Source organism: Mastigoproctus giganteus, chromosome 12, assembly GCF_048544385.1.
Source record: "Mastigoproctus giganteus isolate SK-2022 chromosome 12, ASM4854438v1, whole genome shotgun sequence".
NCBI lineage: Eukaryota > Metazoa > Arthropoda > Arachnida > Uropygi > Thelyphonidae > Mastigoproctus > Mastigoproctus giganteus.
Genome location: NC_143586.1, coordinates 177450216 through 177466462, shown reverse-complemented (window position 1 = coordinate 177466462; position 16247 = coordinate 177450216). Strand labels below are relative to the sequence as shown.

The window sequence follows — 16247 nt, the reverse complement described above, 5'->3', positions numbered from 1 at the left end:
AATATGTTGTGACATTTCCCTATCCAATAGTGCAGGTGAGCAACGCATCGATGAGCAAACTCGTCAAACCAAAAAGATATACTCTCTTAAGTTCATTAGACCTGAGATTATTTTACAACATCTCAAGACCTACAACTGGAATGCTCAGTACAATAAACCGGTGGAAGAAGATGCCAACTTGATTGAGAAAGAGCTCCTATTTATTGCTGACCTGGGTTCCTCAAAAGAGGTAAGGGTCACTGACAAAACTAAACCGTGGTTCAACGAGTATTTAAAACAGGCGTTTGTGGCCAAACAAAAGGCTTATAGGAGATGCAAAAAATCAGGATTGAATGAAGATTTCACTGACTACAAGAAAAAAAGAGCCATTTTCTTGAAAAAGAAACGACATTCACGCTACGAATAGGTTATTAGAAAGCTTCGACATTCGAGCAAAAAGGCCGCTAAATTTGAAATGGAAGAAACCACATTCGGACACTGGGCTAAGGAATGCTTTGAAAGGCTGCCAGTTGAAGGTAAAGCAAACAATGTCCAAGGATATCAGCTGGAGAATATGGCACAACATATTTTAGCGAGAGGAGGCGTTTGTGAGAATGCTTTATCCACAGTCACTGCTTCTAGAGAAGATCTCATCAATTCCTTGCCTACCAAATCTACGATCGGCCCCGACGGGTTTCCTATCTTTATTTTAAAAATATGCAGTGCCTATATTGTTGATGGGCTGTTGCACATTTTCCAAAACATCCTGAGAGATGGAGTCCTCCCCCAGAGATGGAATCACTACTTTGTGCGCCCGGTGCCAAAAAAGAAGACCCCTAAGGCCTCTTCAGACTTTCGACCTATATCCATCAGTCGTTCTCTTTTAAAGCTTTTTGAAAAAGTTATCCTTCCTGCTTTAACCCAACAGTGTTTCGCGCACAGGACACCCCCACCTCCATACCGAGAAGATTCACTACTACTAATCTTTTGGAGACTTTTTTTTTTTTTTTGGTAGTTGTTGACGCATCGGCTTCTGTGGCCATAATGCACCTCCCAAGGTTTTTGCAATACTTTGATCCAAGCCCGAGGCGGGAATCGAACCCGCGACTTTGGGTTGCCAGGCAAGCACTTTACCCACCCGGCTAGCCCGGTCGGCTTTTGGAGACTTCAGAATGCAGCACGCATTAAATGAAAAAGCCCAAATTGACATCGTATTCCTTGACATAAAGGCAGCTTTCGATAAAGTGTCGTTACCTGAGCTTGAAAACATATTGAAAGTTTATTTCCGCATTGAGGGCAAACTATTACAGATCATCAAGGCCATTTTGAAGCCAAGGCACCTCCTCATTGCACAACACCAAGAATTCCGTGCAGAATACACCCTCACTTGGAGCATCCCTCAGGGAGGTGTCTTATCAGTTTTGCTGTTCGCTGCCGCTCTGGAGTCTTTTCTGGCGCGGAATCAGAATTTTATTTCCTACGCCGATGATATAAAAAATATTTTGTTGTTTCTAAAGAAGGATCTCAGGTGTCCGACGTCAATTTCCATGCCAACGCTAAGCTGTATGAACTGGAGACACACCTACGCAAAATCGGTTTTACGTAATCAGATTAAGAAGGTCAACTCATACACCGACCTAGGAGTAACGTGGGACGAGGGCCTTACCTTCCAAAGGCACTTTCAGAACACGAGAACAAAAAAAACTTTTGTTGCCATATGGGCTGACAGGAAATAACTGGGATTCGAAACCAACAGCTACTGACCCAATATATCCAAAGATGTATCTTTCCTGTATCCTTGTATGCTTCGACAATTTGGTCCTCTGCTCCAAATACCTATATTAGGAAGTCTCTCATCGTGGAATACTGGTTGCCCCGGTGGTTGAATAGGATTGCCGGGAAGCCCTTCTCAATTTCGAAATCCATACTGTATACCCACTTGAACACAGCTCCGTGGATTCAGATGATCACAATACGCAACACCTGCACTCTGGCACAACTTCTCACTGGGAGTTTAGATGCCCCTCAAATTGAAAATCTTGTAGTAAGGCCCCGCCCTGGAGCCCGCCTCCACAACCCTCATATTCTCTGAAGCGCTCTTAATAACGCGGAGGATTAAAGCGGATGTTTCCTGCCAATACTCTGGGGCTGTTTAGAGACCTCAAAATAGAACCTGACAGGTACTGCCACGAGAAAACTTACAGGAAGCTCATTGCAGCGGATCTGTACACGAAACTACAAATATGATGAAGAACGTAATTCAAGAAAGACTTCAAGTGCCCTCGAACTCATAAAAATCTTAAATGAACAATTTATAATGTTCCCAAAAGTCTCTTAGGACTGAGGGTATTCCATTTGTTCAGAGAATGACAATCTGAATCAATTGATAGTGTAAATGACGATGTCATTTTTCTGTGTATGTATAATGTTTTCTAATATTCCTATGAAGGTATGATTTCTGTTTCTGTCTAATTTTTCCTCTGTATTTATTTATTTATTTATTTTCTATGTTTTATTTTATTTATTTATTTATTTATTTTCTAGCTGGATGTATGCATGAGCCACCCTCCTAGATAATTTCTGTACAGAGGTGTTTGTCGAATAAACTGATAATAATATTCAACAATTTCAATATCAATCCTGAAAAGCTCTGCAATTGCAAATCCTACAGAAAGGAAGTTCTCAGAAACTGTTACTTGCAAATACAGATTTAAGGAAACAGTTTTAGGACCTTGTTCGGCCAAGCACGAGCCACTGGGCTTTAGGAAACCCGACCTCATCAAGAAATAGGATTGTCCTACCCAACCGTAATCCCCACAAAAGAACCCGACTGCTGGAAAAAGTAAATTGAACTTTCAAATTTTTATTTTACCTTATCGCGGTCATTCCTGTTGTCCCCATGTTGTTTAATTAAATATCTTTATTGCAGGCAGTGATTGGTTACATGATTGCCTGATGCAATAATACCCACAACAGCGACAATGCTAGGGGTTTAACATGAAATAACTAATAAAAGAAAAATTACATAAAACGTATATTTCCATATTTTACATATAAAATGAATATTAACATGTGAAATGAAGACACATGACAGGACGATGACAGTCACTCGGTTGAAGACGAAAGCTGGTCCCTGATGATGCGTCTTCTGTACGGTTTGTCCTCTATGAACTTTTTATAGTCCACATCCATCTCCTGGACATTGTGGAGCATCTCCATGGGCAGGAATCTATCCCCTATTCTGAGCCTCCACGCCACAGACTGCAGAGAGGGGAGGGCTCATAAGGGTTTCGGGGGGATCCTCGAATTGCACCTCTGCCAAAAATTTGGCGTATTGACTTCACCCGCTGTCATTTTAATTGACACGAGCAATCAGAGGGTGAAGATCCGTTTGGAGACTTTTCTGTAATTTATAAGTTGGGTGATATCTGAAGTATGTGTGAGTGGTGGCAGTTTATGCTTGAAGAGAACCCACCGAAGAAGCCAGTACTCATCAGATGCAATGGTTTTTAGCGTGGTTTTCGTTGCCGACGCCCAGATTTCTGACCCGTAGGTGATGGCTGGCTGCAGAAACCGGATATGTATTGGAGCGTGTACTCAGGCTCTGTGACATGAAGGAGGTGTTGTTTGGCAAGCCATCTTGATCAGCAGACCTTGTGAATGTCTGCAACATGGTGTTTGAAACTGAGTTTGGGGTCGAAGTTAACGCCGAGATCTTTGTGCTTGATGACTGGGGTGATGGGGGTTCCGTGGATTTCCAGATTTAGTTGCGTTGGGTTTGATTTGAGGGAAAATACCATTTGTGCAGATTTTTTTGGATTTATTTTAAGAGAAAACTGTGCCAAGTATGTAATCAGATTCTTGAGGCTGTTGATAATGTTTCCAGAAACAGAATCAGGTCGGGCGGTTCCGTTGATCCGATAGAGGAGCTTCAAGTCGTCATCATAACTGATAAATTCTGTTTGTTGACACAGGAATGGGTGGGTGGCAGCTGTAAAGAGGAGCCCTGAAAGAACTCCGCCCTGGAGAACACCTACACAAACTTTCCTTGTGAAAGATTTTTTATTCACAGTCAAGTGAAGGACCCTGGTCATAAGTAGCGATTTCAAGAATTCCAGTATATTGCCTTTTATCTGGTATCCATCCTCACAAAGTTGCATGAGGGGCTGGATGTCTATGTTGTCGAATGCAGACTGGATATCCAGATAAACAATTGCCATCTCGGCCCTATCTCAGCCCCCCCCCCCAGAATGGTGTTGGTGGTTTGCAATAGGTTGGTAATGGTGGACCTGCGTTTCAAGGCATAGTGAATGTATGGCGATTCACATGGCAGAACCTGGTTGGTTAGGATGGGAAGAAGGCACTTCTCTATGACTTTGAGCAGATATGAGGCTTTCATTATTGGCCTGAATAGTGAAATTAATGTCGCTCCTTGAGTTTTGGGAATTGGTTGGACAATATACTGATTCCAGGCTGTTGGGAAACTTTGCGTTGTGAGGATTCCATTGAAGATACCTAGGAGTACATCAATGATGAATACACTAACGCTTTTAAGAATGAATTGTGGGACCCCATCATATCCAGTGCAAGACGTTGGTGGGATATCATTGATGGCCTGGATAAGCTCTCTTTTTGTGATGATGATGGAAGAGGACATCTCGCTGACAACTGTTGTTAATGCTCTTAAGGTCTGACGCTGATTTTGGCTTAAATTTTGTGATGCAGTCTAGCCATTCAATTGGATTAAGTTGTTGGGGGAATTCATCATGCCTTGCCTTAAATGGTGCCTTCCTGATCTTGATTGTTTTGTCGATGTAGGCTTTAATGGCTTCAGATTTGCTTCTATTGAACTGAGCGTGGGCTCTTGAGTATGCAATTTGTCTAGTGGGTCTGATTTTGCTTTCCATTTTGCATGTAGTCTTTGTTTATTCCGAAATTTAAGGCTGAGATCTTGGGTCCACCATGCTTTGCTTTGACAGGAGATTGAAACTGTTTTTGACGCTGCAGTTCGAGCAATAGACTGCAGCCCGAGCTCTGGATCAATATTGGTTTAGGGCTTCCCAAGAAAAAATGGATGCTACGAAGCAGCATTTCTCTGCATTGAGGAGAGAAGGGCTAATCATTGGCTTCTTAACTGGTGCCTGATGTTGCCGGGATGTCCTGGAAGTGATTGGAAGAATGAGGCCTACTGGTAGATGGTCTGACACGCTGTACGTTGTTTGGCTGTAAATATTTGTGTTTATGTAAATATGGTGAAACAGCCACTTGTGTGTGTGTGTTTAAGCAGAAGGTACGCTTCAATTTTCACGGTATTATGTTCTTACCAATTTATTTATTCTGGAGTTAAGTAGTAAAAGCCTTAGCGGGTAATTAATAACTCAAGTACGTATTTTCTATTCCAGATGAGATGTACTTCTAAATCAGATATTTCATAATTGTACGATCACCCCCTGGCCAGTGGCTGTAACCGGGTGTTCTCCTAAGGGAAATAAACTGACGGTAATAATAATAAAATGTACACGATCTGAAATAGAGGACCTTACAGAAAAAATGCCGCGAGTCAGGTCACAACGTGTGCGCACCCCTGCAATTCTGACCAGTCGCAATACGAGGGAGATTTTTTTTTTTTTATAACATTTGTACGCTGTATTTCGCAGCCCTTCGTTTTGTTGTCGCGTGTGTTGTATTTGTATGCCGTATGTTATTCTGATTTTCTCGATGCGAACCCCGGCGCTCGTTGCCCCGATGTGATATTGCGCCGCGTTTACTTTGCAAAAATAAACATTTATTTATTTATCATTTAATTAAATTAACGCCCATTTCTGTTTTAAGCGAGTTTTCAGTAATCGAAGGTTATTATTATTACAAGTTAGCGCAAATGAATGAGATCTGCTCGCAGCAACTACTAAATGCTTAAAAGATTGGCATCGTTTCAGTTGTATCTCATAATGTGAATGCCTTCGCGACGAGTTGCCATCATATTTATGCACTACCTCGAATAAGTAACTGCGCACCATAGGAAAAGACTGTCTTACTTTTTCTGAACGGATGCTACCACCACCACCCACACGTTTCGAAGCTGATTGACTTCTCTTCGGTCGGTGGGCGGGCGGGCACCCTGGTATTGCAATGGTGGCTAGGCAGTTGCGCAGTATAATTGCGCAATATGAGAGATGCCTGATGGTGTCGAGAAATTTGAATTACGTCGCATTTTAGGGAAAAAGCATCAAGTGGTGTATTGAGTTATATGATTGGCTCTTCTTCGGTGGGCGGGCAGGCACCCTCCTTACCCACCGAAGATGGGTGGTCAAGTATCCTGGTGTTGCAATGACGGAACACCCAGTGAGTTAACTGAGTACGCAACTTGAGGCTTTTGCCCTAAAATGCGGCGGTTATTTTATATTAAAACCACTCGCACATAATAGGTTAGTGCAAAAGCATCATTTTAACGTCGCCATCTACCGAAGTAGTTAAATTAATTAATTAATTAAATTGGCATCGTTTTGGTTTTATCTCATATTGTGAATGCTTTCACAACGAGTTGCTATGGTATTGTACTAGCTCGAATAAGTAACACCTCACCAGTGGAGAAGACTATTGTTATTTATTCTCGGCGGGTACCACCACCACCACCCAGACGGCACCGTTTCAAAGCTTGTGGGCATCTCCTCGGTGGGTGACGAATAATCGAAACGATGCCAAATTAATTAACTACTTTGGTAGATGGCTTAGTTGAAATGATGCTTTTGCACTCACCTATATGTTAGTCATTGTACCCTGTAGCACGAGGCCTTTGCCCTTAAATATATTAGTCTTTTAAAACTGCTCTTAAACCGCGTGAAAATTAATAACACAGTTTATTGGGGTATCCTAAGATACCGATACTCTGATATTACACAGACGGACCCAAAGAGAGAGAGAGAGAGAGAGACCGAAACTTGTTTTGGTTTTTGGAAGGGTCCGTAGATCCGAGTAGTTTGTAAACCAGTGGACTACTGATTTTCAAGTGGTTCAACAGTGGTTTTAATGGGAAACAACCCTGTAGCGTCCCTCGTAACTGTTAATCGAAGCTGATCATTCCGTTTTTTATTTACACCACTGCATAATAAAGAACAAAACAATCTTTTTAATTTTAATTTGCAACTTTAAAGTAAATGAGTTTTTTTGCCTTTCCTTTAACGTCCTCAACGCGGACAAATATAATTAATCGTAAAGTAATTATTTTCCAGAATTATTTGTAAATTAAGAACAGCCCTGCCGCGTCCACTGCAGTTATTCGTTTAAATTAAATTAAATTTAATTAATTACAGCCGGAGCCGATAAGGATTAAACCTCCGTGTGCCCCGCTGGCGTCACCAAAGGTTAACAGGAACGCCTCATTTCTCGACATTTTCTTTCGCTTTCCACAGAAGTGCGGGGGTTGTAGCGATAGGACCTTGCGCCTGCGCACACGGTTCCACGCAAACCTGAGGCTCATGCCGCACCAGCAAAAAAAGAAAAAAAACAAAAAGAAAAAGAAAACATTATGAACACATACACACGTATATATATACATACATACATATATTAGTCGATTTTATTTAATTTAATGGTATTTATCTGTACGGAATTAGGTGTATGTGGACCAAGTTAGTAACGGTAAACTAGCTTAGCCTGGGGGCGGGGGGGGGGCTGAATATTAACGTTATATTGATGAAATGGGAATAAACGTAAAATTATGCTGTACAATATCTTATAATTATTATTAAATAACAATAATAATAAAAAATGAAAATCGCAAATAAGATTCCCTCACTTGGCCATCGGTCTGCTACTTCATCGGGGGTTTTGAGCAGAACCATATCCACACCAAAGAAAGTCTCCTTCTTACCCGTTTCTGCTGTCCCCATTCCACTTTTGCCCGTTATTAATTTTTAAGTGATCGAATTAAAATTAATAAATGAATAATAATAAATTATTAATAAAATTAAAATTAATAGAAATTAGATGAAAATAAATAATATTTAATTTTAGTAAAAAAATTTTTAATTTTAATTTTTGCAAACTTGAAGCGGCAAAGTGGGATAGGCGACACAAAGCCCAACGGGTACGAATCAGAATAAATGAGAAAGGTTCTTTCTTCGGTCTTGTCTGTGGCGGTCACACTGAAAAGGGGTCAATTCACCCCTTCTGCTTGTTTTATGCGTTCATTAGATTATGCTGCGCAGTCGCGCCTTTCATAGAGTGTGGCGTGATAGTGAAATTGCTGTAGGCAATGTATCCTGCGTCAATACAAATGTTTTGAAAGTCTTGAGAGGGTTTGTTTGCGCTTGTAGGGGGGGGAGGGGTTGCCTCTGATGTCAGAAGGAACCTATGTAAATGAAATGATGCGTTTATACCGGTATAATATGTGTTGGTACGATTCAATACAATAAGTATGTTAATTACTATATAAATAAGATCTTTATTGTACAGTTCACCAGTACACGCAGGTACCACGACCATACAATACCCTTCACGGCACCATGCCAGAGGTTAACAAACGGCAGAGATAATAAAGAAATTGTAAAGATTAATTATAAGCAAATTATATAATAAAAAAAAAAAGTACTCATAGCAGATAACATTGACTTGAAAGGAAAACTAATACAAAATAACAAAAATAACAAATTGTGATAACAAAAGCTTTTCCTCAAGTCCAGTTTTCTGAGAGTCTCTTGCCCCGCCATTACGATCTGAGATCAGTTGGTAGTTCTGGAGACCACGTGCAGATCTAGGATGATCCGTCTATACTTTTTATCATCTATGATTTTAAATAAGTCAGCATCCAGGGATTGAACCAGGTGGAGCTTCTGATAAGGCAGGAACCGATCTTTCAAATGTAGTCTCGAAGGAAGAGCAAGAAGCTTGGGAGTGGAGCGGAGACCTGGTTGGGGAATCCGCCAGCACACGGTGTCCCAAACGTTGGGTGCTGAGACTCTCCCGGCAATCATTTTTACGGTGAAGATGAGTCTTCTCTCGTGCATTAATGCTGAAAACCTGGTTAAATTCAGCGCGTTGGCCATCGGTGTTGTGCGCTGCTGTGGTGGGAGATGACACTTCCAGGTTGCCCACTTCAGGAGCCAGTATTCAGCGGCTTTTAATGGTTTAATTGTGGTGTCTGCAGCTGAGCCCCACAACTCTACTCCATACAGTACACTTCCAAAAATCATCATCCTGATATACATTTTTATCAGGTTTCTGTTGTAAATGTGTAGCAAGTGCTGCTTGGCAACCCACCGTTTCTTGTTGAATTTAGCAGGGTTCTTCTATATGGTGATGGAATCGTAATTTTCTGTCGAAGATTACACCCAGATCTCTTTGCTTTTCAACGCAGGGGATCGGGACTCCGTCAATCGCAGGCTGAATTATGGTTGGTATGGGTTTAAGAGAGAATACCATGATGGCAGATTTCTCAGGGTTCACTTGCAGGTCAAAATTCTTGAGGTACTGCTGTACTTCTGATAAGGTCTTGTTGATGGTTACTGTGGCGTTTTTGGCTTCATCGGTCAAATTTATTTTTGTGAAGATCTTTAAATCATCTGCATATGATATCACTAGGAGGTGTTATCCTCTGGACAGGGCCAGTATAACTTTTCTAAGGCATAACGTCCCTTGTATGTCCGGGAGGATAGCTATATACATATTTACAGCCTCCTTCAATGTGAATTTTCACCCTGTGTCACTGCATTTAGACGAAGGGATATAAAGGTCGTGTGTATTGCGCACCTTAGTCACAGTTATTCCGCCGTTGGGAGTTTGTTGCACGTGATAAATTCTCAATATTTAGGTTCTCTGGTTTGGGAAGGGGTGGACGAAAGAGTTTGGTAGGCCGGGTTACAGCGCGGTCAGAAGACGAGCCTCTTCTGGGCGCAGTAAACCCGGGGATCAGAATTGGGAAGTTTTTATCTTCATTTGATAATGGGTACAGACTTTTAGCCAACCTGGTAATCGTAGGCTACGGGCGGGTCATTTATAGTTGCGAACTGTTTCGTTGTATTTTCAATAAGTGTATTGGGATTGGCGTCAATTGGGATTGGGTGGTGTATGTTGAGGTTCGCAAGTATGGCGGCTTTAATATGGTGTCTGCTGTAGTTGGGAGGTGTATTATTCTCGATGAGAGTGTGTATGAGGTTTTTAATTGCTTCCGTAATGTTATCTATGTTATTGCGGTTGTGTATTAACTTGTTTGTTTGGTTTGTGATAGTGTTGCCATGGATATGCTTAGCTGGATTGCTCTCCCAGTTGACAAGCTTTACAGCTGGGAAGCTAAAATGGTCTCTCTTATCATAATGTTGTCTTTGGTGCTGGACATCTCGCTGTCCAAATGGTAAGTAAGCTGTCCAGATAGTAAGTAAGCTTGTAAGTTGCTATTCGGGTTACTGCGTTCTATGGTTAATTCTGTGGGATGAATTTCGTGGGCTATAAGGCCGAAATTGATAACCAGGACGTCATCAATATATCTGTAGAATGTAATTTCTTCTTCGATATTGTTTTAGAAATAAAGCGGGTAAAGGTTGGCTATGGAGCAGGAACTGCTAGCCCCCATAAGCGCGTAATTGTTTTTGACATAAGATTAATGAGGTCGTGCCAATACCGTTTACTGCATTCCATTATATTTTGACAATTTTCGTACTAGTGTAAAAGGACTTTGATTAAGTCGTCGTGGGATATGCTGATGAAAAGGTCTTTAAAGTCTCAAGTGTACATCAGGCTTCTGATACTATTGTTTTTGTTTTTGACGTAGTCTCAATATATTTTTTGTTATTGGAAATAATTTTGGTATTAGTGAGTCGGTTGGCTGTAATATTTAATTTGTCCCCCATTAAGTTAGTGGAAGGTTTTACGCAGCTGTTTCTGCCCGAGGTGACGAATCTCTTTCCAATCGGGACTTCGTGGAATTTGGGGATCCAATACAGTACAGTATACGAACGGGTACTTCCTATTTTCAGTCCGAGTGTTTTTTGTGCGTGGCTTTAATTATTTTGGTAATGCTGCTAGGTGTGCAGTTCACAAGCTTGCATGTATCTCCTCTTTAAGCGTGTGAATGGAGAACATTTTGCAAATAACTCCCAAGATGTAATTGGCCTTACCTGTATTCGTGATGACGAATTTATTTTGTAGTTCTTTCGTTTTGTAATCAAATCTTTTCAAGTTATATCGTTTAACGTATTTTTGTAGTGGTACGATTTACATATATACACACACACACATATACTGTACATACAATATAAACAAACTAAAAAAAAACAAAAAAACAGATAGTGCATATAACCAAATCTTAATGAGTAAGCATTACATTATTATTGCAATGTCTTCTCCGTTGAAACACAGTTACACAGAATTCTTGCAGTGCTTGAAATTTATCCTGATTAGCAATAAGGTCACTTTCACAGCCTCTAACTAAATTGCCAATCTTCACTTTTAGCCTTTCTCTATGTTCAACATACAAACTACAATCATATAATAAATGACTCCAAATCTCAGGTTGACGCAAGTGCATAAAGGAGAGCTGACTAGACTAAAGTAATGTAGTTTAAAATTTAATGATCACCACCATGGCCAATTAAAATAAACGATGTTACCATAGAAGGAAAAAACCATTTGTTGTTATTATCGTAATTAAATGTTACTGTTGGAGCGTAGGGGCCCCCCGAAGAGCTCCCTCGTAGCTCAGCTGTACAGGGGGCGAACCTTTCGGGGTAAATAAACTGTCGATAAACATTCTCGCCTACGGCTCATTAATGGTTTTACAATTAAATTCGCACGCGCTGCTCGAAGAATTGCCAGCTTGGATTCCGCTGCGTTTCACGCTCAGTTTGGGGTGACACTTCACTTGTACAGTGTGGGACACTTTGAAAGACCTCCTCCCCCTCTCAACTGAAATGTTTCTCTACAGTTGACACGAGTAGGTGTAACGAAGCGCAACCTTCAGTGAGCGATGCCCAAATTGGGCCACTTCTCTTAATTTTAGAGCCGAAACGTTCTTACCTGTTTAGTCACAAGCACGAAGCAGTCGCAGCCGTCTCGCGATCTTCACACCCTTCTAATGGGACTACTCTGCGCAGCGGACGAGACGTCGACTGAATTCGTGGAACGAAACAACAACTTCCTCGTGCAGGTCGAAATTCCCCGTTCAGTTACTTTCGTTTTCCACTGGAGTACGTGTGACACGATTATAACTAACGCCTGCGCCTGCGCCTCTACTTCGTGTAGTTGCGCTCTCGCGTTTTCTTTTTTTTTTTTTAACTTTCCGCTCGCAAGGTCATCGCAGTTCCTCGTTACCACGGAACGGCGGTAGTCGCACCGTAACTGCCGCCGTTGTCATCTCGCATCGACTGAGCGCGCACGTGTCCACAGAAATTTGAAAGAACAGTCGGAAATTCGATGTAACGACAGTTCCCCCATCTCCGCAGCGAAGTTCGATTGGGACCAATAAGGAAAGTTTGGACTGCTCACCTCGCGTAGTCCGAACTTTCTTTGAGAATAGGAAATCACGCGAAATTTGTTGCCCGCTAGGGTTTCGCGATGGTTCGGGGCCTCAGCGACCCCTAACCTGCTAGAAACGAGCGAGAAAATACCACCCACACGAAAACGCCGTTTTCTTTCGACGCTCTACATTCGGTGAGTCTGGAGAAACGGCGCTCGCAGAAGCCTCTTCAATGGCTGCACGTAACGGTTCCCTCCTGAAGATGTAGGTGCGAATCCGGGCTTAGACTCAAATTATAGCAGTGCGCGAGAGTACAGAAGTACACGCGCTTTGAGTGGACCGTGATGGAATGAGTGACCGTGATAAAATGATAGCGGGTGAAGTCAATACGCCAAATTTTTGGCAGATGTTCAATTGGAGGATCCCCCCCCCCGAAACCCTTAAGAGCCCTCCCCTCTCTGCAGTCTGTGGCGTGGAGGCTCAGGATAGGGGATAGATTCCTGCCCATGGAGATGCTCCACAACGTCCAGGATATGGACTACAGGGAGTGGATAGAGGACAAATCGTCCAGAAGACGCATCATCAGGGACCAGCTCTCGTCTTCAACCCAGTCATCGTTCTTTCATCGCTTTTCGTGTGTCTTCATTTCACATGTTAATATTAATTTTATATGTAAAATATGTAATTATACGATTTATGTCCTAATATATGTTTTAAGTAATTTTTCCTGTATAAGTTATTTAATGTTAAACCCCTAGCATTGTCGCTGTTGTGGGTATTATTGCATCAGGCAATCATGGAACCAATCACTGCCTGCAATAAAGATATTTAAATGAAAAGGCGGATCAAGGAAAGATATTTATATTGAAGCCGTGTGACCGATACATCAGGTTAATTTGTAGTTTGTGGGTGAGAGTGGGCGAAACGAATTCCACCACCAACAATCTGCTCTTTGCAGCTGACACGCATGCGTCGACTTCGAAAATAATTCCACATTGGCGCATTCGCAGTCGAGAAAGAAAAAAATATGGCGCGGTTCTGTTGCTCGCTCAACTCTTCGGCAACGGAACCCAGTTCGAGTGCGGGTTCAGTCGTTAATAAAAACTAATGTTATTTGAGTTTTTATCGCCGCTTTCGAAAATATTTACGCCGGAAATGAGGCCCTCTTCGGGTGAGGCCCCGGCCATGGCCCATTTGCCCGTAGCGTTAACGCTGCCCCGACCGATTGGCAACCGAAATTAATTCACCGAAGAAGCACGGGGGAAACAAAATTTTGTTTTTGGGGGGTCACCGAACAATAGACCGCGTTCCAAGTTTGCCGTTGTCTTAAAGCGCAGTTCATTTTGCGGAATTTCCACTTTGACCCCCAAATTTTTCTCCGATTACGGAATGGACTTTTATCGCCGTTTCATTTGTGCCAGAGATGGCGACCCGTTGCACCCAACCGGGACGAACACGAGATAATTATCCGCGGGAAGAACTGTGCACTGCGTGAAGACAACTCAAGGGAACCTACAAAAGATGAGCTGAGAGTCCTTGTAAACCCAATTCAAGTCGCCATTACGGAATTGGTATCCGGACTAGATCAGTTAAAAGATTCTCACATGCGTCTGACAGAGAACGTAGTCGCAAAACTCGAACATCAGCATAAAATGACTACGGAAAGTAATTCCACCGTCATGGAAGCGATCGTCAGCAGTTCCGAAATTGTGATGTCAAGAGTCAACTGCATGGAAAACGAGCTAAGGAACCTCCAGGAGACCTCATCCGACGTCATTTCGAAAATGGAATTCGGCTTCAGCATGATGAAAGGGAACCTTGCAGAACTGCATGATAACGTCACATCTCTGCACCGATGTAACAAGGACATCAAGCTCATTCTTCTAGACATCTACAATAAAATCGAACTGAATAAGTCCGAGGATTCTAGAGAGCTTGTAAACCTTCTCAACGCGCAGGACCTTATTAAGATTTATAAAAATTATGAAAAGACCAATATCGTATTAATTTGTCCTGAGTGTAAAACGAAATCTAGTCACGTTCCTTCCGCTACAAATCCCAGAAGAAGCGGCTCCGCTGAGGCCTCGATCGACATCCTTGATCAGGCCGAATCCACTGGTCTCCAACAGACCCCATCAGAAGGCGAGAACGAACAGTGTTCTTCCCAAGGAAAAAATCATTCTCGATCACAGGAAAAGACAACGGATGAAGATCATCCCCCACACAGGATCAATACCAAGCGATTCAAGGAAAAAACATTAGGAGCGAATAAGAGTTTTCAACGCAATGAACGATTTCCCCCTCCTGGAGAACCAGCGTCTGAACTCCATACCTGCTCTTACCCCTCCTAACATAAATCACAAAAGGTCAGTACCACCCATTTTCTCCCGTCTCGGATACAAAACCATTCCGTCCAAGACTCAGAAGTAAGCCGATGTGCTACATTTGCAAACGTCCTTAAATCTAATAATTCAACTGTCCGCACACCTTGGAAGAATGCCCCCAGCATACGGGTCAGACCGCACGAACCGGAGGAAGAGGAGCAACGAATTCCCAGCGTGCAAAGTCTACAATCCGAGGCACCGGAGCTCTCCTATCAACCAAATCGCACCCAAAAATTTCTGAACCACAGCAAAACATACCGAAATTATTCATCTCGCCCCCACATCGAAGAAACAACCAAACCAAGACACCCAAAATCTCCTAAGAAGATGACACCGTGCAAAGAGAAGCAGAAATACACAAGAAATCAAGTAACTGCACCACAGAAGCCAAACTACAACATGAAGCCCACAGTCGGGACTGCTAACTCAACGAAAACACATGCAATTCCACTAAAAATCTCTACACATGAAAAATCAATTTTTGTCTCCAGGCTTTCTCCACAGACAACTGTTGAACAGATGTGGTCTTATTTAAATGAAGACTTAGGCATAGACACAGAAGTTACCAGGCTCACGACCAAACAACCATACTATGCATCATTCAAAATTACTACAGCAGAATCAAACTACAAACTACTCAGCTTTGCATCTTCTTGGCCTGCAGGGGCACTAGTCAAACACTTCTACGCTACAAAGCGTACCTCTACCTCGATGCGGTATCCCCAACGTATTGAAACCACAAATAATGAAAGGAAAACCTGACTCAGACTCGCCACTAAGTCTAAGGTTGGGGAAGAACATTCCGGTTATACCGAACAAGACCTTAAAGGTTCAAACTCTCTCACAGAAGCTTTCCAGCGACATGATCTCCCGCCACTAACGCCTGAGGGAAGACATATGAAGATTGAAGTGAGAACTACCTCCAGAACGAACGATAGACGAGTGATGAAGGCCATCAGAGCTCCAACAAGGACATACATCCAAACTTCCTTAATGTGCACAATTTTCTATCAAAATACTAGAAGTCTGAGAAATAAACTTCAGACAATGGAAATTCTTCTCTTGTCAGGGTTGTATGACATCATCTGTATCACAGAGACATGGCTGTCCCCCAATGAAGAAGACCTCGCATTCTCTCAACCCACTTGCTTCTCGGGCATTTTTGCCTTCAGGGAACGGACGACTGGTGGTGGCGTAGGCATTCTCTACAACACCCAAAAATTCTCACTGACTAGCTCAGCCACTCTAAAAACAGAACTGTTTGAAGCTGCAAGAGTCTCACTCAGTATTCAAGGCCACAGACTTGACGTGTGCACAGTCTACATCCCCCCTCCCACAGTAAAGAACACTTTACAAGAGATTTCTAACTGGATCATTAATCAATGCCACCCTAAAGCAACATTACTAGTGTGTGGAGACTTTAATATCAGCTCAGG

General features: G+C 42.3%; 1 protein-coding gene across 3 annotated transcripts in view; it reads right to left on the bottom strand.

Moving 5' to 3' along the window:
- The window catches only part of LOC150077618 (uncharacterized), a 60211-nt gene extending 48078 nt beyond the window's left edge, over window positions 1-12133 (bottom strand). For all 3 annotated transcript variants that reach the window (XM_090386578.1, XM_090386579.1, XM_090386577.1), the window contains exon 1: window positions 11989-12133. The gene's annotated coding sequence lies outside the window, so the exon portion shown is untranslated. The remainder of the gene's footprint in view (window positions 1-11988) is intronic.
- Between the last annotated feature and the right edge of the window lie 4114 nt (window positions 12134-16247).